Source organism: Capra hircus, chromosome 19, assembly GCF_001704415.2.
Source record: "Capra hircus breed San Clemente chromosome 19, ASM170441v1, whole genome shotgun sequence".
In the NCBI taxonomy this organism is placed as follows: domain Eukaryota; kingdom Metazoa; phylum Chordata; class Mammalia; order Artiodactyla; family Bovidae; genus Capra; species Capra hircus.
The window spans coordinates 61,245,631-61,269,240 of record NC_030826.1 but is presented as its reverse complement, the minus strand read 5'-3'; positions in this window follow the sequence as shown (position 1 = coordinate 61,269,240).

Below are 23,610 nucleotides of genomic sequence, written 5' to 3'. Positions count from 1 at the left end.
GCTTGATAAAGGACAGAAATGGTATGGACCTAACAGAAGCAGAAGATATTAAGAAGAGATGGCAAGAATACACAGTAGAACTGTACAAAAAAGATCTTCATGACCCAGATAATCACGATGATGTGATCACTAATCTAGAGCCAGACATCTTGGAATGTGAAGTTAAGTGGTCCTCAGAAAGCATCACTATGAACAGAGCTAGTGGAGGTGATGGAATTCCAGGGGAGCTATTTCAAATCCTGAAAGATGATGCTGTGAAAGTGCTGTGCTCAATATGCCAGCAAGTTTGGAAAACTCAGCAGTGGCCACAGGACTGGAAAAGGTCAGTTTTCATTCCAATCCCAAAGAAAGGCAATGCCAAAGAATGCTCAAACTACCGCACAATTGCACTCATCTCACACGCTAATAAAGTAATGCTCAAAATTCTCCAAGCCAGGCTTCAGCAATACGTGAACCGTGAACTCCCTGATGTTCAAGCTGGTTTTAGAAAAGGCAGAGGAACCAGAGATCAAATTGCCAACATCTGCTGGATCATGGAAAAAGCAAGAGAGTTCCAGAAAAACATCTATTTCTGCTTTATGGACTATGCCAAAGCCTTTGACTGTGTGGATCACAATAAACTGTGGAAAATTCTGAAAGAGATGGGAACCACCTGACCTGCCTCTTGAGAAATCTGTATACAGGTCAGGAAGCAACAGTTAGAACTGGACATGGAACAACAGGCTGGTTCCAAATAGGAAAAGGAGTATGTCAAGGCTGTATATTGTCACCCTGCTTATTTAACTCATATGCAGAGTACATCATGAGAAACGCTGGGCTGGAAGAAACACAAGCTGGAATCAAGATTGCCGGGAGAAATATCAATAACTTCAGATAGGCAGATGACACCACCCTTATGGCAGAAAGTGAAGAGGAACTAAAAAGCCTCTTGATGAAAGTGAAAGAGGAGAGTGAAAAAGTTGCCTTAAAGCTCAACATTCAGAAAACAAAGATCATGGCATCCGGTCCCATCACATCATGGGAAATAGATGGGGAAACAGTGGAAACAGTGTCAGACTTTATTTTTCTGGGCTCCAAAATCACTGCAGATGGTGACTGCTGCCATGAAATTAAAAGATGCTTACTCCTTGGAAGGAAAGTTATGACCGACCTAGATAGAATGTTCAAAAGCAGAGACATTACTTTGCTGACTAAGGTCCGTCTAGTCAAGGCTATGGTTTTTCCTGTGGTCGTGTGCAGATGTGAGAGTTGGACTGTGAAGAAGTCTGAGCGCTGAAGAATTGATGCTTTTGAACTGTGGTGTTGGAGAAAACTCTTGAGAGTCCCTTGGACTGCAAGAAGATCCAACCAGTCCATTCTGAAGATCAACCCTTGGATTTCTTTGGAAGGAATGATGCTAAAGCTGAAGCTCCAGTACTTTGGCCACCTCATGTGAAGAGCTGACTCATTGGAAAAGACTCTGATGCTGTGAGGGATTGGGGGCAGGAGGAAAAGGGGACGACCAAGGATGAGATGGCTGGATGGCATCACTGACTCGATGGACGTGAGTCTGAGTGAACCCCGGGAGTTGGTGATGGAGAGCCAGGCCTGGCGTGCTGCGATTCATGGGATCGAAAGGAGTCAGGCACAACTGAGCGACTGAACTGAACTGAACTGAATACAGGTCCCTGTTGCTTATCTGTTTTATATATAGCAGCTCCTGTCTCCTAATCCCATACTCCTAATTTACTGTCCCTTCTTCCCCCTTTGGTAATAACCATAATTTTGATTTCCACATTTGTGAGTCTAGTGTTTTTGTAACTAAATTCACTTGCATTATTTTTTCAGACTCCACATATAAGTGATATCATAAAACCTTTTGTGTTTCCATCTGACTGACGTCACTAACCTAGTATGATAGTTGCTACCTCAGCATTATTCATTCTTTTCTATGGCAAATAATATTCCATTGTGTTCTAGATGTTGTTTTTTTATAACTTAGAGTTTATCAAAATTAAAATGTCTAGTCAGTGATAAGAGAATGAAAAAGCAAACTACAGATTAGGGGAAAATGTTTGCAAAATTATCTGACCTAGAAGTTATATACAGAAGACACAAACAACTCTTAAAACTTAGCAATAAGGAAATAAACATCCCAGTTTAAAAATGGGCAAGAGAGCTGAACAGATGCCTCATAAAAAGAAGACACACAGGATGCTGTCTGTTTTTAAGACGCCCCTGCTATGAACTACCTTTGTCTTTTTTTGTTTCTCTAGAACACGGTAGAAGAAAATCTTCCCATTACATGGGCACTCTAGTTTGCAAACCTTGCTACCTGCTTGTGTGACTGCATGCTAGGTTGCTTCAGTGGTGTCCGACTCTTTGGGACCCCATGGACTGCAGCCCACCAAGCTCCTCTGTCCATGGGGTTCTCCAGGCAAGAAAACTGGGGTGTGTTGCCATTTCCTTCTCCAGGGGATCTTCCCGGCCCAGGAATTGAACCCACGTCTCTTATGTCTCCTGCATTGCAGCGGGTTCTTTACCACAAGCACCACCTGGAAAACCCCTGCTACCTACTTGCTGTGTATCTAAATATCCTCTAATACAGGAACTCTGAGATCTCGACGATCTCAGTTTACCCCTATTCCCGACACACTGCCTGCCCAAGTCTCCTTGAGCTGGGAGGACACAGCCTCACTCCAGAAAGAAGACCATCTTCTTCCTCCCCATCCCCCCCACTTCCTCCTTCCTTCTCTTCTTTCAGTGTCTCCACTTCTGTATACTTCCCCGATCAATGTATTGATTGTTGCCAGTTTTTGCACTTTTTATTAACAAAATTGCACTGTTTTGTCCTCTGTGACTTGCATTTCTTTGTTCATTTCTTTGTTCGTGAGATTTATTTGTATTCATGCCCTCCTCTGTGGTGCAGGCATTTTCTCCAACCAATAGCATATCTTGATAGGAATACACCGTGGTTTGTGTCTCCTGCTGCCAAGAGACACTAAGGCTGTTTCTCATCTTTTGATTCTTGGGGGAAAATGCTGCAACAACCATTCCTGTCCTTGTCTCCTGGGGCCCGAGTGGGAGTGACTCTCGGGTATATACAGAAGCATGGCATCACTGGCTCAGAGGGCTGGGACCAGACTCAACTTTGTTAGAGAAGACAGAGCTCTATTCCACAGAGATTTCATCTGAGGAAACCTCTCTGTAGTTGGAGAAGCAGAACCCAGCTCTGGTAGACTCGTGTCCTCTGTAGTCTTACAAAGAAAGTCATTGGTTTCTTCAAAGTAATTCTGCAACTTTAATAAATAGGAATCACTATAACAAGATGCCCTTGGGTGTATATAGAAGGAGGTCACTTTGCAGGTTGTATTCATTAATACAGGTATTTCTAGCAAAGACTAGAATATCCCAACGAGAATCAACTGTGATGCACTCAATCGCAATGTGTCAGAGATAATGTCAAAAAGTGAAGGCACAAGTCTGTGACCTGGAACGAAAGTTAGGGGCTTCCCTGGTGGTCTGGTGGCTGAGAAGCCGCCTTGCTGGGTGTCCTTGGGTGGCCTACTGGGGCCCAGTTTGCAGGTGGATCGGCCTACACATTGGACGGGCGCCCTGGCAGCTCAGTCAGCATGAATTTGCTGGAGGGGCCATCAGACCCCTGAGCACACTGACAATTGTCCACTTTGGAGCCCAGCTGCGGGGGCCGTGGGGTATTGTTCCACAGGTGGGTGATGCTCTACCAGCCACCTGCTGGGATCTCCTGAGCACAGGCCCTCCTCCTGCAGGTGGCCCATTCCATTGTCCTATTCATAGCAGTAACACATGAGCACCGTGATTTTTATGTTTCTTGTTTTTGCTCATCAGGATACAAATAGGCATGCCTACCTTCCTCCATACGCACAGAAGAGAATCAAGGCCATTGTTTGTCCTGAGTGGGTTTTAGACGCAACATAAACCAGAGTGAATCTCAGTGAAAGTGCTGTAGGGGACCCAAGTGTGTGTCGAGTGCCCACATGGGTGCTGCCGTGATGACGTCCTTCACGCATGTCACCTGCCCAGCACATGTAGGAGATGCTCTTTCCCTGCTTCCACTTCCTGACGGATGCACCTATCAGTTAATTTATGAAACACTGTCATCAGTGCTACCTAATACATTTGCACAACCTACTGAGCGGGAAAGAAAGGATTATTTCCCGTGACGGAGGATGAAGAAACCAAAGCCCAGAGAGGTCGACAGACTTACCCTGAGTCACACAGCAGAGCCTTTGCTCCCCTCCCACACCATGTGGGCTGGGTCACCCCGTCTTTGATGTCCACCCGTGCACCTTCAGAGTCCACGTGTGGCCACCGCAGAGCTGCTCCCTGTCCAGGGTCTGCCTCTGCTCAAAGTGACGGGCAGAACTGGCCCCCAACAGAGCGTGATGCCCCCCAGCCTTATCAGAGGCCTGACCCCAACAGTGTCCTCAAGGGGCTCAGTGCTACTTCTGGGAAAACCATTCGCATCCCAAGGGTGACATGATTGCAGCTTCCCCACCTTGTTCTGATTTCAGCTCTCTGCTCTTCTGCTGAAGGTAAATGTCCTGAGAAAGCCCAGCTTCAACTGCACTGTCTCCGGGGATCTGTGTACCTTCAAGATAAGGTGAGTCTCCAATCATTTCTGTGATACTAATTATTGGTATTCACCCTCAAACACATCCCTGTGGCCAACCCCCCCCCCCCCGCCACTAGCTTCCTCCTGCACTGATTAAAATAAACCTCCTTGCTTAGGAAGCCACCAGCACTGTAGCGTTTATAGTCATTTTTTCCCCCTAGAAAACCTAATTTCCAGACTGCGTGCCTCGCCCCAGCAGGCCTCTGTGTGGCTTAGACAAATAATGCAAAATCTCCAGCAACCCCTGCCAAGAGCGTGCTCCTACCACCGGCTCCCGTTTCACTTGCTTTGCTTGGCTTTGGTTTTCTTTTCCTTCTTCTTCTTCTTCTTTTTTTTTTAATCCAACGAATCATTTTGGGGTGGTTTTGTGCGTCCCCTTCCCCACCCCCCACCTTGAGTTGTACACAGATTCTAAACTGTGAGCGACTCCTGCCCTAACTACTTACGAAAAACACTAAAACTCCCTGCCGCTTTGATGTCTGCCGAATGACAAAGGGGGGGAGTGACTCTGGGCCTCTGTAATTCTCGGTTTGTCACTAAGTTATGACGCCCAGCGGAGCAGAGTGACAGTGTGGATCAATCACGCCCTGCGCGCGGTGGGGGCTTGCCTGCCCCCCGCAGAGTTGCTGCAGTTTAATTAGCTTTTTTCACACCACCGTCGTGTACATCTGCAGCTTCAGCAAGAAAAAGAGACGGGAGAGGGTTCACTGGAGAGTGGGGGAGCTTGGGGAAAAAAGCTCAGACTGTGGGGAAAAAAACGTCCGCAAGAAGAAACATCGGAGATCTTTGTAGTTTGGGCCTCAGACGTGATGCTGAAATGCACAGTCTGGGGTACCCTGTGTTGTGAGAGGCGGACCCTAAAAACAGCTCCTCGAAGCTCTTTAGGGAGGAGGTGTCTGATGCCGTTTACAGGGCTTTTTTCTTCTTTGGGGGCTGGTCCATATCGTCTGTTTCTTCTCCAGCCTCTGCACCTCCCCGCCCCGTCCATCCTGCAGAGGTGCCTTGAGCCCTCGCCCTCCCCAAGCCCGTCGAGATTCAGGAGGCCAGACCTTGACGGTGGCCGAGTTTTGCAAAACTTCGCATGATTCCTTCCAGTCGAGGGCTGACCCCCAGTGAAATGCTTGTTCCTCTGTTCATTTTGCGGGCATGAATGATGCCAAGCCAAGGAGGAAGCCAGGAGGGAGGCCGAGGAGGTTGGGAGTAATTGCCGGGGACCCCGGGGGTGAGAGCCATCCAGGCCGGCGTCAGACGCGGAGGGACACTTCTGTCTCGGCCTGGGAGGGAGGCGGGCAGATGACCCCCAGGTGGTTCGCATCGGGTGGGGAGGTTCAGGAGGCCGTCTGCTCCCTGCAAAGCCCTCCGCCCGTGGAGGGGGCGGGAGACCCCAGTGGCCTTCCGGGCTCAGGGCAAAGTGGATTAGGGGGTGGGCATTTTCCTCCCAGAGTGGTCTTTCCTTGCCAGGCAGGGTGTGGGGTGAGGTGGCTCAGGGTCCCCTTGTCACCACCCAGCATCCTCTGTCCTGTGCCCCCCCCCAGGGAGGGGAGGGCAGGATGCATCTGAGCAGGCAGAGCCCGTCTGCAGGGCTCCCCAGGAACCCCGTCCACACGTCTGGGGCGGGCTTTAGCAAAGCTTCCCCCGCTTTCCCTGTTCCTGTTGGTAACCCCTCGCCCGCTCAGTGGACCGCAGCACCGCCAGGCTCTGAGAAGACCCTGGCCCAGCCTGCAGCACCTCTTGCTCCACCTTGGTCACAGGGTCAGTGCTGGAAAGAGCGGAGCTTAGCAGGTTCTGAAAGGACGGAGGAGACATATTAACCAGTGCAGACTGCCAAGGCCAGTCTGAAAATGCTGCCCGCTGTTCGATTCCAACTCCATGACGTTCTGGACAAGGCCAGACTACGGAAGCTTCCCTGGTGGGTCAGCGGTAGAGGAACCTGCCTGCCAACGCAGGAGATGTGGGTTTGATCCCTGGGTCGGGAAGATCTCCTGGAAAAAGGCCATGGCAACCCACTGCAGTATTTTTGTCTGGAGAAACCCCTGGACAGAGGGGCCTGGCAGGCTACAGTCCATGGGGTCACAGGAGTCAGACACGACTGAGCGACTTTCACTCACATAGGCCCACACTTGACACTCACTTTCTATCTCTTTCTCTCACACTCACACGCACAGGGGCCCCCCAAACCCAGGTTTCCCGGAATAGCACAAACGTTGTCAGCTGAAAGCACAACTTTATGGAGTTGGTTTTTGTAAATTGCATGAAAAATATCAAGGTTAATCTTGTTCTATGCTGCTGCTGCTAAGTCACTTCAGTCGTGTCCGACTCGGTGCGACCCCATAGACGGCAGCCCACCAGGTTCCCCAATCCCTGGGATTCTCCAGCCGAGAACACTGGAGTGGGGTGCCATTTCCTTCTCCAAAGCATGGAGGTGAAAAGTGAAAGTGAGGGCGCTCAGTCGTGTCCGACTCTGTGCGACCCCATGGACTGCAGCCCACCAGGCTCCTCCATGGGATTTTCCAGGCAAGAGCACTGGAGCGGGTGCCATCGCCTTCTCCGAATCTTGCTCTTATATGTTTGTCCAGTTGACCCGACTGTGTGAGAACGCTATTCCTCTGCACCGCTCTATGGTGCCACCTCAGTGGGCAATCAGGCTTTCAGGGACGTGGGCATCTGTTTCTGGACTCTCTGTTGTTCGTTTGCTGTTGGCCTACAATCTCACCATCACCACAGTGTCTTGATTATAGCAACTAATGGCTTCATGTTTGGTAGAGCAAGTGGTTTCTCTCTGTCATTCTTTTCTAAGGTGGTCTTGACTATTCATGGCTGTTTGTATTTCAATATACATTTGAGGATCATCTTGTCAACACACACACACACACACAATATCTGTTGAGGTTTAGATTGGGATTTCATTGAATCTAGAGCTTAATTTTTGGAGAACTGACGTTTTTATAGTATTGACTCTTCAATATATGAATATAGTATCAGTCAGTTCAGTTGCTCAGTCGTGTCCAACCCTTTGTGACCCCATGGACTGCAACACACCAGGCTTCCCTGTCCATCACCAACTCTTGGAGCTTGCTCAAACTCATGTCATTGAGTCGGTGATGCCATCAACCATCTCATCCTCTGTCGTCCTCTTCACCTCCCACCTTCAATCTTTCCCAGCATCAGGGTCTTTTCCAAAGAGTCAGTTCTTCACATCAGGTGGCCAAAGTATTGGAGTTTCAGCTTCAGCCTCAGTCTTTCCAATGAATATTCAGGACTGATTTCCTTTAGGATTGACTGGTTTGATCTCCTTGCAGTCCAAGGGACTAGCATATTTCTCCATATATTAAGTCCTCTTCAATTCCCCTCAATAACCCTTTTGTGACTTTTTAAGTGCTCTTGAATACTTTTACTAGCTTTAGCTCTAACAAAATATTTAATTAGTTAATAGTTTGATGTAAGTCCAATTAAATTTTTATTACTTTTTTAATAAAATAAAACTTTTGTTTTTTAAATTATTAACCAAGACTTTTATTTTCCAGTTGTTAGAAGTTCCAATTGTTATAGAAATATAATTGATTTTGTGTATTGATTCATATATTCAAATATTTCCCCAATTCCCTTATTATTTATTAATATTTTATTAGTTGTTAGTAGTTTGTCAATATTTTTTAAGATTTTCTGCATACATAATTTTATTTACTGTTTGTACATATTCATGCTTCTACCACTATTTCTTTTTTAATATTTTATTGTTTATTTGTTTATGGCTGCCCTGGGTCTAAGTTGCCAGATCTTCCATCTTCACCGCAGCGTGTGGGATCCAGTTCCCTGAGCAAGGTCGGACCCTGGGCCCCCTGCATCGGGAACGCTGAGACTTTGTCACGACCACCAGGGAGGTCCCCCATTACTTCTTTTTCTGGCCTGTTACAAGTTTTTCCAGTATAATGCTGAATAGAACGTTGGTACTACTTACTGACGTCTCTTTCCTGATCTCGGTTGGTGATTTTAATATTTCACTGTTAAGGATTATATTTGTGACAAGTTGTGAATTTGTTTTTAATTTGATTTTCGTAAATACCATTTTACCAGGTTAAGGAAGTTCTCTTCTATCCCTAGTTTATGAAGACTTTTATGTTTTTAGCCATAAATGGTTACACGTGTGTGTGTGTGTGTCTGTGAGTTCAGTGACTCAGTTGCGTCTGACTCTTTGTGGCCCCATGGACTGTAGCCCACCAGGCTCCTCTGTCCATGGGATTTCCCGACAAGAACGCTGGAGTAGGTAGCCAACAAATAAATTTCCTCCATCTATGGAGACAATAGTAAATTTTTCTCATGTATTTTCTAGTATTTAAATCACAGTGATTAATTTTCTAATATCAAATGAACCTAACCCTACTGGAATTAATTCAACTTGGTGTCATATGTTGGCTTTTTTTGTATCTCAGCATTTGGCTTTCCAACCTTCTGTCCAGAATTCGCATCTTTATTCATTAGATACATAGGCCTATAATTTTCCTTTCAGGTTTTGGTGTCAAGGATATGCTGTCCTCATAAACTGAGTTGAAAAACATTATATTTTTCTCATTTACTGCAGGAATTTATGTAAAATTGGTGTTATTCCTCCCTCAAATGTTTGAAAGAGTTTGCTAGTGAAGTCTTCTCAACCCAGATCTTTCATTGTGAAAACTTCTAAATCACAGATTAATTTTTTTAAGTTAATTTAGGACTGTTCATGTTTTTCAATTCTTCTAGTGTCTATTTTGGTAAGAAATTTTTCTAAAATCTTGTCCATTACATTTGAATTTATTGGCATAAAATTCTTTATAATATCTCCTCTTGTTAAAATGCAGTGACGTCTTCCCTTAATTTTAATTCCTGATACTGCCCAATATTTGTGCCTTCTCTTTTTTATTTGATTAATTTTACCAGAGAATTACTCTTGGAAGGGAACAACAGAGAATGAGATGGCTGGATGGCATCACCGACTCGATGGACATAAATTTGAGCAAGCTCTGAGAGATGGAGAAGGACAGGGAAGCCTGGCGTGCTGCAGTCCGCAGGGTCACGTCTAAGCAACTGAACAACAACATTCTTTTTAAAGAATCATCTTTGGTTTTATCAAGCCTCTATTTTGTTTGATTTCTACTTCCTCGTTGTTGTTTAGACCCTAACTTGTGTCTGGCCCTTTTGCGACGCCATGGACTGAAGCTTGCCAGGCTCTTCTGTCCATGGGATTTCCCAGGCAAGAATACTGGCGTGGGTTGCCATTCCCTTCTCCGGGGGATCTTCCCGGCCCCGGGACTGAAGCCGTGTCTCCCGCATTGGCAGGAGGGTTCTCTGCCACTGAGCCATCAGGGAAGCCCCTCTGTTTCGTTAATTTCTGAAAGCAGCTTTATTTCTCGTTTCTGCTTTGCGGGGGCTTATTTCCGGTTTTTTTCTAACTTAAGTTTGGTACTTAGATCACTAATTTTCAGGTATTTAGTTTCCAAACGTATGAAACTAAAGCTGCGTGATTTCCTTTAAGCATCACTTGAGCTGCATCACACAAATTCTGTTATATTTCATTATCCTTCATTCTAAAGACTTTTTTCATTACTTCCATTGTGATGTATTCTTTTACTTATGGGTTAGTAGCAATATATTTTGTTTAACTTATGACCACATGGGGATATTCTACCCATTGTCTTGTTACTGATTTCTAGCTTTATGGCATAGTAGTCAGTGGACTTACCATGCATGATTCCATAGTTTTAAACTTGTTTTATGGCCCAGCATACAGTCATTTTAAATCCTTTTCTTCATAAATGCTTGAAAGAACCATGTGCTTCAAGTTGTTGATTCTAACATCTCACATGTATATCCATTAAGTCACATTTGCTACTCATGTTGCTCAAATCTATCATATTCTTTCTGATTATTTCTCTGTTTTATTTGAGACATATTAAAATCTCCCTCTCCAATGGTAGGTGTTGAGAGAGGCATCGAGAGCAGACACACAGACCATAATCACAGAAAACTAGTCAATGTAATCACACGGACCACAGCCTGTCTAACTCAATGAAACCAAGCCATGCCTGCGGGGCAACCCAAGACGGGCAGGTCATGGTGGAGAGGTCTGACAGAATGTGGTCCACTGGAGAAGGGAATGGCAAGCCACTTCAGTATTCTTGCCTTGAGAACCCCATGAACAGTATGAAAAGGCAAAATGATAGGATACCAAAAGAGGAACTCCCCAGGTCATTAGGTCCCCAATATGCTACTGGAGATCAGTGGAGAAATAACTCCAGAAAGAATGAAGGGATGGAGCCAAAGCAAAAACAGTACCCAGCTGTGGATGTGACTGGTGATAGAAGCAAGGTCCAATGCTGTAAAGAGCAATATTGCATAGGAACCTGGATTGTCAGGCCCATGAATCAAGGCAAATTGGAAGTAGTCAAACAAGAGATGGCAAGAGTGAACGTCGACATTCTAGGAATCAGCGAACTAAAATGGACTGGAATGGGTGAATTTAACTCAGATGACCATTATATCTACTACTGCGGGCAGGAATCCCTCAGAAGAAATGGAGTAGCCATCATGGTCAACAAAAGAGTCCGAAATGCAGTACTTGGATGCAATCCCAAAAATGACAGAATGATCTCTCTTCCTTTCCAAGGCAAACCATTCAGTATCACAGTCATCCAAGTCTATGCCCCAACCAGGAATGCTGAAGAAGCTGAAGTTGAACGGTTCTATGAAGACCTACAAGACCTTTTAGAACTAACACCCCAAAAGATGTCCTTTTCATTATAGGGGACTGGAATGCAAAAGTAGGAAGTTAATAAACACCTGGGGTAACAGGCAAGTTTGGCCTTGGAATACAGAATGAAGCAGGGCAACGGCTAATAGAGTTTTGCCAAGAGAATGCACTGGTCATAGCAAACACCCTCTTCCAACAACACAAGAGAAGACGCTACACATGGACATCACCAGATGGTCAACACCGAAATCAGATTGATTCTATTCTCTGCAGCCAAAGATGGAGAAGCTTTATACAGTCAGCAAAAACAAGACCGGGAGCTGACTGTGGCTCAGATCATGAACTCCTTATTGCCAAATTCGGACTTAAATTGAAGAAAGTAGGGAAAACCGCTAGACCATTCAGGTATGACCTAAATCAAATCCCTTATGATTATACAGTGAAAGTGAGAAATAGATTTAAGGGCCTAGATCTGATAGATAGAGTGCCTGATGAACTATGGACTAAGGTTCGTGACATTGTACAGGAGACAGGGATCAAGACCATCCCCATGGAAAAGAAATGCAAAAAAGCAACATGGCTGTCTGGGGAGGGCTTACAAATAGCTGTGAAAAGAAGAGAAGTGAAAAGCAAAGGAGAAAAGGAAAGATATAAGCATCTGAATGCAGAGTTCCAAAGAATAGCAAGGAGAGATAAGAAGGCCTTCCTCAACGATCAATGCAAAGAAACAGAGGAAAAGAACAGAATGGGAAAGACTAGAGATCTCTTCAAGAAAATCAGAGATACCAAGGGAACATTTCATGCAAAGATGGGCTCGATAAAGGACAGAAATGGTATGGACCTAACAGAAGCAGAAGATATTAAGAAGAGGTGGCAAGAATACACAGTAGAACTGTACAAAAAAGATGTTCACAACGCAGATAATCACGATGGTGTGATCACTCACCTAGAGCCAGACATCCTGGAATGTGAAGTCAAGTGGGCCTCAGAAACCATCACTATAAACCAAGCTAGTGGAGGTGATGGAATTCCAGTAGAGCTATTTCAAATCCTGAAAGATGATGCTGTGAAAGTGCTGCACTCAATATGCCAGCAAATTTGGAAAACTCAGCAGCGGCCACAGGACTGGAAAAGGTCAGTTTTCATTCCAATCCCAAAGAAAGGCAATGCCAAAGAATGTTCGAACTACCGCACAATTGCACTCATCTCACACGCTAGTAAAGTAATGCTCCAAATTCTCCAAGCCAGGCTTCAGCAATACATGAACCATGAACTTTCAGATGTTCAAGCTGGTTTTAGAAAAGGCAGAGGAACCAGAGATCAAATTGCCAACATCCGCTGGATCATGGAAAAAGCAAGAGAGTTCCAGAAAAACATCTATTTCTGCTTTATGGACTATGCCAAAGCCTTTGACTGTGTGGATCACAATAAACTGTGGAAAATTCTGAAAGAGATGGGAATGCCAGACCACCTGACCTACCTCTTGAGAAACCTATATGCAGGTCAGGAAGCAACCGTTAGAACTGGACATGGAACAACAGACTGGTTCCAAATAGGAAAAGGAGTACGTCAAGGCTGTATATTGTCACCCTGCTTATTTAACTTATATGCAGAGTACATTATGAGAAAGGCTGGGCTGGAAGACGCACAAGCTGGAACCAAGATTTCCGGGAGAAATATCAATAACCTCAGATATTCAGATGACACCATCCTTATGGCAGAAAGTGAAGAGGAACTAAAAAGCCTCTTGATGAAAGTAAAAGAGGAGAGTGAAAAAGTTGACTTAAAGCCCAACATTCAGAAAACGAAGATCATAGCATCAGGTCCCATCACTTCATGGGAAATAGATGGGGAAACAGTGGAAACCGTGTCAGACTTTATTTTGGGGGTCTCCAAAATCACTGCAGATGGTGACTGCAGCCATGAAATTAAAAGACGCTTACTCCTTGGAAGGAAAGTTATGACCACCCTAGATAGCATATTCAAAAGCAGAGACATTATTTTGCCAACAAATGTCTGTCTAGCCAAAGCTATGGTTTTTCCAGTGGTCATGTATGGATGTGAGAGTTGGACTGTGAAGAAGGCTGAGTGCTGAAGAATTGATGCTGTTGAACTGTGGTGTTAGAGAAGACTCTTGAGAGTCCCTTGGACTGCAAGGTGATCCAACCAGTCCATTCTGAAGGCGATCAGTCCTAGGTGTTCTTTGGAAGGGCTAATGCTAAAGCTGAAACTCCAATACTTTGGCCACCTCATGCGAAGAGTTGACTCATTGGAAAAGACCCTGATGCTGGGAGGGGTTGGGGACAGGAAAAGGGGAAGACAGAGGATGAGATGGCTGGATGGCATCACCAACTCGATGAACATGAGTTTAGGTGAACTCCGGGAGTTGGTGATGGACAGGGAGGCCTGGCGTGCTGCGATTCATGGGGTTGCAAAGAGTCGGACACGACTGAGTGACTTAACTGAAATGAACTGAAAATCTCTTTCTATGGCTATTAAATTATCCATTTTTTCTTACAGTTCTGAAAATTGTTGCTTTCTGTATTTTGAAGTTATCTTGTTTGTGGCATGATAATTTAGAGTTCTTATATAATTTGCTTATGAATGGAAACTTTTAGTATTTTCAACAACTTTCTGGTGATGCTCTTTTCCCCTTAATATCTACCTTGTTTTAATATAGTCATATGAGCTGTCTTTATTTATTTTTAATTGGAGGATAATTGCTTTTCAATATTGTGTTGGTTTCTGCCATACATCAACATGAATCAGTCATAGGTATGCACGTGTCCCCTCTCTCTTGAACCTCCCTTCCACCTCTCATAAATATTAATAAATATTAAATATCACAAATATTAGTACAATAATAAAAATATTTTATTGAATTTCAGGAACTCAGTACTTTTAAATTTCAAACCTTTGCACACAAATCACCACTATATTTTCTATAATCGTGGAGGTTAGGACTGGAAGATTGTCACTTGCCTTGAACTTTCTTTCCTTCTGTGTTTGGGTGGTTATCTTCTTCTGGAGAGCAGTTTCATCTTCATCCGCGAGATGCCTGGGGCCACGAGCAACATGGCATCACCTCCATCCAGCTTCCATTGAGATGATTCTAGTGTGGAGAACAGCGTCGCTGTGTCTCTACCCGTGACACCACTTTCTCTTTGCCTCCCATCTGCCCATCACACTCAAGTTATCTTTCACAGCTTAAAGGCAGCTTCCGTGGTCTCCCAGGCAAGAAAGACTCCCCGCCCGCCCCCACGGGGCGCCCACTCCTACCACTGCGCTCATCGCCCTGGTTTCAGCCATTGGTCCGTGTGTCTGTCTCCCCCAGCAGAGCAAGAGGCCTTTCTCTGCGGTCTTCTTATCGTCTTGATATCTGTCTCCAGCAGCCAGCGCACGCTCAACGCTGCACGAAGATGTGGAATCATCACGGTTTCCGAGAAAAGGAAACAAAGCCCAGAGGGCTGAGACAGCCCGCACAGGTCGGCGGAGTCAGACGGGCTCAGAGCCAGGCCCCCCGACGCCCACGGCCGGCAGGGTGCACGCTGCCCCTCGCGGAGGGCCGCCCCCGGGACACCCCGCCGGCCGGCCGGCGCTGCGCTGCCTGCCGCCCCCGCCACCGTGGCGGCTCTCCAGGGCCCCCTCCTCCCTCCAGCGAGGCTGACCCGTCCACACCCAGGGAGGCTCCCGGACTCCGCTGTGGTCGGACCTGCCCACCGCCCTCTGCTCGATGGCCGTGGCCACGCTTACCGAGATGAGACCTCCCTGCCTCCGGAGTGACGGCTGAGCCGGGCCGAGAGCTCCAGGACGCACACCCGGCGGCCCGAGGCGTTGCCCCCGGAGGGAAGATGCTGCGGCCCCAAACGGTCTGCTCTCCGCAGGACGTTTCGCTGGAAAGCCTCAGGTCCCGAAAGGGAGCCACTTAGACGGCTTTTGTGGGGTGGCTTTGTGTGTGTGTGTGTGTGTGTGTTTCTTGTCTTTTTTAACCTCCTGCTTCTGACTCCTCCTGTCGTCTCTCACTCACCCCGGAGCTTCCTTTCAACACCGGTCATTCGTGGAGTCGGGGCTGCCCTTCCTGCTCTGACCAGTGGGAGAGCCGGCCGCCCCCTCTAATGAGGGCCCCCAGGCCCCGCTGCCCTCATTCTTGATACCTACCCGGGGAGAGGATGAGCCGGCGAGCCGCAATTGGATCAGAAGGGCCCGCTGCTCAGACATCACAGCAGCGCTCAGAGAGCCAGGAAGTGGCAGAGAGAACAGACCCAGCACAGAAGTGCTCGCTGCCCAGGGGCAGGACCAGCTCCGCGAACAAGGTCAGTGGGGAAGGGAGAAAAAATTTTTTTTGAAAGGAATGGCCCAGGAAAAAAAAAAGAAAAACCTCAAAAAGGGGGCCGAGGACTCAGAGCAGGGCCTGCCGCTTGGTTCCTGGCATATTTTCCTTGATGCCTTCCCAGGAAGCACGGTTTCTACCAGACTTCAATGCGCTGGAAAAGTGTGTGCAACTGATGAGAAGGAGGCTCAGGCGCTGTGAGTCACCGTCCTCGGCTCCGTGTGTTTGCTTTCAACGCCGGCTTCCTGCAGGACCACATGAATGGGGCCTTTCTGGTTCTTTGGCCTCTGCTGGAGCGGGGCGGGCTGGGGGCGCCCGGCCAGCCCGTTTCAAGGGAGCCGCTGAGAGCGGACCAGGCGGACCTGCGCTGCCTCGGCCTCGACCTCGAAGAAAACCAGCCCCCCAGGGCATTGGCGGTGTCTTTACCTACAAAACGGGGACAAAGTCAGCTCCTTTGCAGAAGTGTTCCGACAATGACGATGCCCAGCCTGCTCCTCAAAGGGGCTCTCGAAGTCGTTTTCACTCTTCCTTCCCCCTGTGATTATTTATCACTGATAATGGGAATCTTAAATTCGATCCTCTCAGTTCTTGGGCCTCTGAGCTAATGGAATGGGTTCTTCTGAGTCTGCTTCCCGGTTCTTCGTCGGACAGACAGCCTTAGGTCTCAGCGGTGCTGCTGAATTCTGCTTTCTCACTGTGAGGATTTTCTGTGGCAAACATTTCAATCTGACTTCCTCCTTAAAGAAAGAGTTTTTTCTTGTTGCTGTTGTGTGCCACTTTTAAAGTCTTTATTGAATTTGTTACCATATCGCTTCTGTTTCATGGGGTGTTTTTTGGTATGTGGGGTCTTAGGTTCCCAACCAGGGATCAACCTGCAGCCCCTGCTTCAGAAGGTAGAGACGTAAACACTGAACCCCGAGGAAAGCCCCTCATCTGGCTTCCTCTCGACACCCAGAGAGCTTTAGAACCATCCCTCTGTAGCTTCCCTTCTTCGTTCATGCTTTATATAATGCAACTCATCTGAACATCACCCTAACAAAAATGCCTGCAAGACGGGGCTGCCCCGGTTTCCTGAGCATCTGCTGCGCACCAGCCCTGGGCCAGCCCTTTCTACACTTTCACTCTGTTTAGGATTTAACCCTGCAACAGCATTCCTGGCCTGTTCTCCCCCCTCACACCCTGCTCTTTTATTTGGGGTATTTATTTCCTCCAAACACACCACCTAACTGACGTAATGTAGTTATTGATTGTTCAGCGTCAGTTGTCCCCTCCCCACCCCAGCCCCCATCAGAATGTAAGTTCACCACAGAGGGAGGGGGTCAGGAGAGAGGAGGCACGGACTGAGAGTTTGGGATCAGCAGATGGAGCTTTAATTTATAGGATGGAAGAGCAACAAGATCCTACTATGTAGTACGGGGAACTATATATATATTCAATATCCTGTGATACACCATAAAGGGAAAAGACGCTTTAAAAAAAATGCAATATATGGTTGACTGAATCACTTTGCTGTGCAGCAGACTAACACAGCATTGTAATCAACTGCGTGGTGGTAGTTTAGTCATGAGCTGTGTCCGACTCTTTGCGACCCCATGGACTGTAGCCCTCCAGGCTCCTCTGTCCATGGGATTCTCCAGGCAAGAACACTGGAGTGGGCTGCCATTTCCTCCTCCAGGGGATCTTTCCGACCCAGGGATTGGACCCAGGGTCTCTAGCATTGCAGGCAGGTTCTTCGACATCCGAGACACCAGGGAAGCCCTTCTGCTTTAATAAAAATGAATAAATAGGCTTCACTGCACAGCAGAAACTAACACAACATTGTAACACAATTATACCCCAATCAAGCCATCAATGGATAAATACATAAGTTAAAAAAATGTGAGTCCACGAGGGTGGGCCATTTTTTCGAAGGCAGCTTTAAGTTTAGAAGCGTGTTGGATTCACAGCAAAGCGGCAGAGCTCACAGCAAGAGGCCCTGCAGGCCCAGACCCGGTGTCTCCTGCTGGAACTTCTTTCCTAGCTGCGCACTTCTACCGCAACTAAGGAAACAGTGGGAGAAGGCAATGGCTACCCGCGCCAGCGCTCTTGCCTGGAGAATCCCAGGGACGGCGGAGCCTGGCGGGCTGCTGTCCGTGGAGCCGCACAGAGTCAGACACGGCTGAAGCGACTGAGCATTAGCAAGGAAATAGTACTTTGCTGTTAACGAAGCTGCAAATTTTATCCAGCTTTCACTAATTTCTCCAAACATCTGGCCTCAGTTCCAGGGATCCATCCAGGGTCCCACGCTGCATTTAGCCATGAGGCACCCTTTCTCGGACTTTCCTGGGTCTCGGTGACCTTGACCGTTCTGGGGCGTGCTGGTCCCTCCATGTGGGTTTGCCTGACGTTTCTCTCTTGGTGAGACGGGGGTGATGGGTTTCGGAAGGAAGACTGTGTGGGTAAAGTGCGGTCATACCGAAGGCTGTACCGTCAACATGTTGGCACTGATGAGGTTGACCTTGGGACCCTGGCCGGGGGAGAGTTTGCCAGGTGTTGCTACCATACAGTTACATTTTCTTCTCTGTCCTCATAATCTAGTCATTGGAAGTAGGTCCCAAAACATAGCTGTTAGGGGTCACATATGTTCTCCCAAAAGTTCTGTGTTGAGGCCCTAACCTATAGTACTTCAGCATATAACTGTATTTGGAGATAAGATCTTTAAAGAGTCGATTTAGTTAAAATCAGGTCTTCGGGGTGGGCTTTAATCTCATAAAACTGGTGTCCTTGCACACAGAGGACATTTGGACGTGACACACACGTTCACACAGAGAAAAGAGCAAGTGAAGACACAGCCAGAGGCAGGGAGAGGGGTCCCCAGAGAAACCAAACCTTGGTCTTGGACTTCCAGCCTCCAGAGGTGTCAGCTTCCCTCATAGCTCAGATTTCAGCAAAGAATCTGCCTGCAATGCAGGAGACCTGGGTTTGATCCCTGGGTCGGGAAGATCCCCTGGAGAAGGGAATGGCAACTCACTCCAGGCAATCCCATGGGCAGAGGAGCCTGGCAGGCTACAGTCCTGGGGGTCGAAAGAGTCAGACACGACTGAGTGGCTAAACCACCGCCACCGTTGCTTAAGCCACTCAGGGCTTTCCAGGGGGCACTGGTGGTAAAGAACCCACCTGCCAAGGCAGCAGACGTAATTGATGTGGTTCGATCCCTGGGTCAGGAAGATCCCTGGAGGAGAGCATGGCAACTCACTCCAGTATTCTTGCCTCGAGGATCCCGTGGACAGAAGGGCCTGGCAGGCTACAGTCCCCAGGGTTGCAAAGAGTCAGACGCAACTGAAGCGCTTCAGCACACGAGCACGCAAGCCCCTCGTCTGTGGCATCCTGTCACGACAGTGCCAGAAAATGAGTATAACAGCCTCCACCCTCTGAGGTACATGGAAGCCGTTGCTAAGTCGTTTCAGTCGTGTCCAACTCTGTGCTCTAGTCTGAGCTTGCTTCTAATCAAGCCGATTGATTTCCAACAACAGCCGCCTCTATGCGCTCCCGCGCCGTCTGTGGCGCTCTGCTCTCCGCCCAACAGTTGCGGCGGCTCACGCCCTCCCGATGCCATGAGGCAGAAGTAGCATCGCCCCCTCGGCAGAGGAGAACCTGGAGGCTTAGCCCAAAGCCACAGAGCCGGCTGGTGACCGGGCAGGGAATTGGGGCCTGGGTCTGCCTGATTTCAAAGCCCCTTCTTTCCCTTCTCTCCCAAGTCCAGGGGAATTCTACCTAGCCGGTCCCCAGAATCAACCCAGATGTTTGTGTTTAGTGAGTCTCAGAAGAAATAGGGGAGTTTGAAAGCTCATTATTCTCAATTTTGTTATTTGTCAATCCAAGTCTGGGGAGTCAGCATGGACGAGGGCAGCTGCTTCGGCTTTTGTTTTCTGGATTTCCTACTTAAAAATAGTTGGGATGCTATGCATTTAGAGCCTATGTTTCAAGCCTCCTGGGTCTAATGGGTATGTCTTTGGGACAGAAGTGTGCATTAGTCAGGGTTCTCCAGAGAAACAGAGCCAAGAGGGTGGATAGAGAGATAGGTAGATAGAAGGCGGACAGACAGGACAGATAGACGGATGGACAGGTAGATAGATGATGCAAAGAGAGAGAGAACAGGCAGATAGAAGGTGGATGGAAAGAGAGACAGAGGGTAGGCAGGCTAGGAGACCCACAGATAGTTTGATTATTGTTATTGTTCAGTCGCTCAGTTCCGTCTCTTTTTCAACCCCATGAACTGTAGCCCACCAGGCTCCTCTGTCCGAGGGATTTCCCAGGCAAGAGTACTGGAGTGGGTTGCCACTCCTTTCTCCAGGGGAACTTCCTGACCCGAGGATCAAACTTGGGTCCCTTGCATTGCAGGCAGATTCTTGACTGCTGAGCCACTAGGGAAGCCCAGATCAATAGATGGGGGTTTATGATAGAGATTAGCTCACACATTTGTGGAGGCCTAGAAGTTCCACGGTCTGCCAGCTGCAAGCTGGAGAACCAGGAAAGCTAGTGGTGTGATGCAATCCACGTCCAAAGGCGCTGAGAACTGGGGCGGGGCCGACAGATGGTGTGATCTGAGCCTGAAAGCCTGTGTCTGAGGGCAGGAGAAGCAGCCTGTCCCAGCTCAGTAAGAGAGAAAGAGAATGCACCTCCCTCCTCCATTTGGTTCTATCAGGGACTTCAGTGGGCTGGGCGACGTCCACCTGCCTTGGTGAGCGATTCAAACGCTCATCTCTTCTGGAAACGCCCTCACGTTCACAGCTACTGTTTTCCCAGGGCTCTGGGCGTCTCCTGACACGGTCAAGTTGACACATAAAATGAGCCATGACAAGGTGCATCGGGGAAGGGGGATTTTTGTACAAAGTCATGGATTTCCGTGCCTGAGATACACACCAGCAGCAGCAGGCCAGCAGGGCGTGCCGCCGTGAACAGGGGTGCCCGGCCCGGGGGAAATGCCGCGATGGTCATGGTGACCGGGACTCCCCGGACAAGTCGCTCTGAACACCAAGCAAGGTCGGGCCGACCGAGGTCTTAGGAGAGACGTCCAGGCAAGCCGCGTGCTCCCTCCCTGGAGCCGTCTAGCGCTCACTCACTCAGTGCAGGGGGCATGGATGCCACACAGGGTGCCCACTGGGTGCCAGGGATGGATAAGGGAGACGCCAAAGCAAACCACGGCATGACAGTGTGAGGTGGTCAGGGCGGGGAGGGCTGAGAATGCTCCCAAGAGTGGGGAGCGGAACTTTTCTTTAAAAAGCACTCTCTAAGAGGCAGAGGCATCTGGGCAGCAGGCCAGCCTGTGATGCGGCCACGGGGATGCGGGGCCTCAGGGTGCTGGCGGGCCGGCCTCCTGGGACCTCAGGGTGCGGGCAGGCCACCTCCTGGGCCTTTGCCCCGCCCACTTGTGCTGGTCTAAGACTCTCACTGTGTCCGCCCCAGGTGGGCTGAGGAGGTCTCGGGAAGCGGCTTGTCTTCCCAGAGTCGGTGCTTCCCATTCCCGGCCCGGGAACAAAGCGAGCCCACCCCCACCTCGCGGGAACACGTTGTTTATTTCCCGATTTCCTGACGGCCCACGTTCTCCTCCTCGCTCCTTGGGCCTCTCTCCCAACAACCCCTTCTCCCCACTCCCGCTGGGTTGGGAGGAGAAGACGCTGACCTTCCAGCCCAGATGGTGACCCCTGGGCGGCTCCTGGCTCCTCAAGCTGGTGGGAGCCTGGCCAGGCCCGAGATCCCAATCCAGCCAGGCCTGGCGGCCGCAGGAGGTCCCTGTGGACCTGTGGGAGCTGGGGTCTCTTTGTTCTTCGAGCCCCCCTCCCCCAAGCTGGAGGAGGCTGTTACAGAGTGACTTAGCACACAAAAATTAAGGCAAAAATTACTGATGATGCCTCACCCCGGAGGAGAATGCGCAGCATTTTATGCGTACTCTCTTCTTTCTCTCTCACTGTCTTTGCAGTGAAGTTGACATGGGAATGTTTTATTATTGATCAATGTACGCATACAGCTGTACAACACGTATTCATAGCATAAGTGATACGAAATATTACAAAATACGTTCGCTCTAACGCGCTTGTTGTTGTGTGAGCAGTTTTCCTCTTTCGGCTAACAGCGCATCACAAGACAGCTGGTGTGAGGAGAGGGGCCCCAGCAGAGAAGCAGGTGCTGGTCTGAAGCCCAGGCTCCTGACTTCATCGAAAGCCCAGCTCGCTTCTTTGCTCCGGGAGGTGCCTGTGAAGTGTCCCAGCGCAGCCTCAGACCTGCAGGAGGGAGCGCAGAGTGGTGTTGGGGGTTCTCTTCCTCCTCTGGCAAGGGTGGAACTTCAGGCCGTCTCCTTCCGTCTCTAGAAGGCCGCTGATTCCTTGGGGTTTGTGGTTTGGGTTAGGCCTGCCCGGTAAGCTCAAGAGGCCCCAGCCTCCAGACCAAGCCTGTCCGGGGGAGGCAGCTGACCTTCTGTATTCCAGGACTGGGAAGAGAGAGTTCTCGTAAGAACCCGCTGGGAGCACCGCAGCCTTCTCAGGCGAAGCCCGGAGCAGCAGCGTGGTGGACGGCCGGGCGCGGACGGATGGGAGCGCGCGGGCCGCGGGGAGGAGGGCCTGTGGACCACGCTTCAGGCCCGGGGCGGAAGCCGCGCCCCCACAGAGGAGGGCCCGCGCTCCAAGACCCGAGGTAGGGTTCTATCCAGCGGGCCTCAGGCCGCAGCACACGGGCCCTCCAGCGGGAGAGTGTGCCGCCATCGGCTCCATCAGCAGCCTGCCCCGGGTGGGGGCATTGCTGAGCCGTGACGGCTCCTGGATAAGGGCAAAGCTGATCCGAGTAATGCCCTCCTCTGCGTCTCTCACTCATCCTTTGAGGAGCTCAAAGGATGTGACTGGTCCAGCCACGGGCTGAGGGAAGTCTGTACCACTGCGCTGTGTCCAGGCGCAGCCTGGTGGATGGCCGCTGGCAGCCTGCCCGGTCCTGCCTGCTGCATTTCGGAGACGAAATACGAAAGGGATCTGGAAATTGGTCTTTACAGGCAGAGTGATAAAGCTCCCGTTGGACCTGCATTTTGGCAAGACGTCATAGGAACCACAGGTAAGAGTGAGCAGCCTAGATGTCCGTCAACAGATGGATGGATAAAGAAGTTCTGGCACATACACACAACGGAATATTACTCAGCCACGAAAAGGAGCGAGTCTGAGTCAGCTCTAGCAAGGTGGATGAACCTCAAGCCTGTCATACAAAGTGACGTAGGTCAGAAAGAGAAAAACAAATACTGCATATTAACACACATATATGGGATCTAGAAAAATGGTCCTGATTTTCAGGGCAGCAATAGAGACGCAGAGAGAACAGACTTGTGGGCACAGCGCAGGGAGGAGAGCACGGGGCGTCTACCTCACCACATGTAAGACAGGCACAGCCAGCGGGGGCTCAACCAGTGACAAGCAGAGGGGTGGGGGTGGGGGCGCGGGAGGTTAGACAGGGAGGTGACCTGTGTGTGCCCATGGCTGACTCAGGGGTGGGGGTGGGGGGGCAGGCGGGAGGTTAAACAGGGAGATGCCATGTGTATACCCATGGCTGATTCAGGGGTGGGGGTGGGGGTGAGGGTGGGGGTGGGGTGGGGGGGGCGGGAGGTTAAACAGGGAGATGACCTGTGTATACCCATGGCTGACTTGTGTTGATACATGGCAGAAGCCAGCACATCATTGTGAAGCAGTTATCATCCTTCAATTAAAAATATGTAAATTTTAAAAGAACAGCGAGCGATGACATAGAAAGGATATGGTGAATCCTGGAACCAACCTCCCTTGGGGGAAAAGTCGGGAACCAGAATAAGTGTGTCAAGATCAAGTCTCGAGCTGTAGAGGCTCTGTGTCTGGAGACCATTGCAATCACTACCAAGACCATTTTTTTAGCCACTAAATGGGAGCAGCTCGT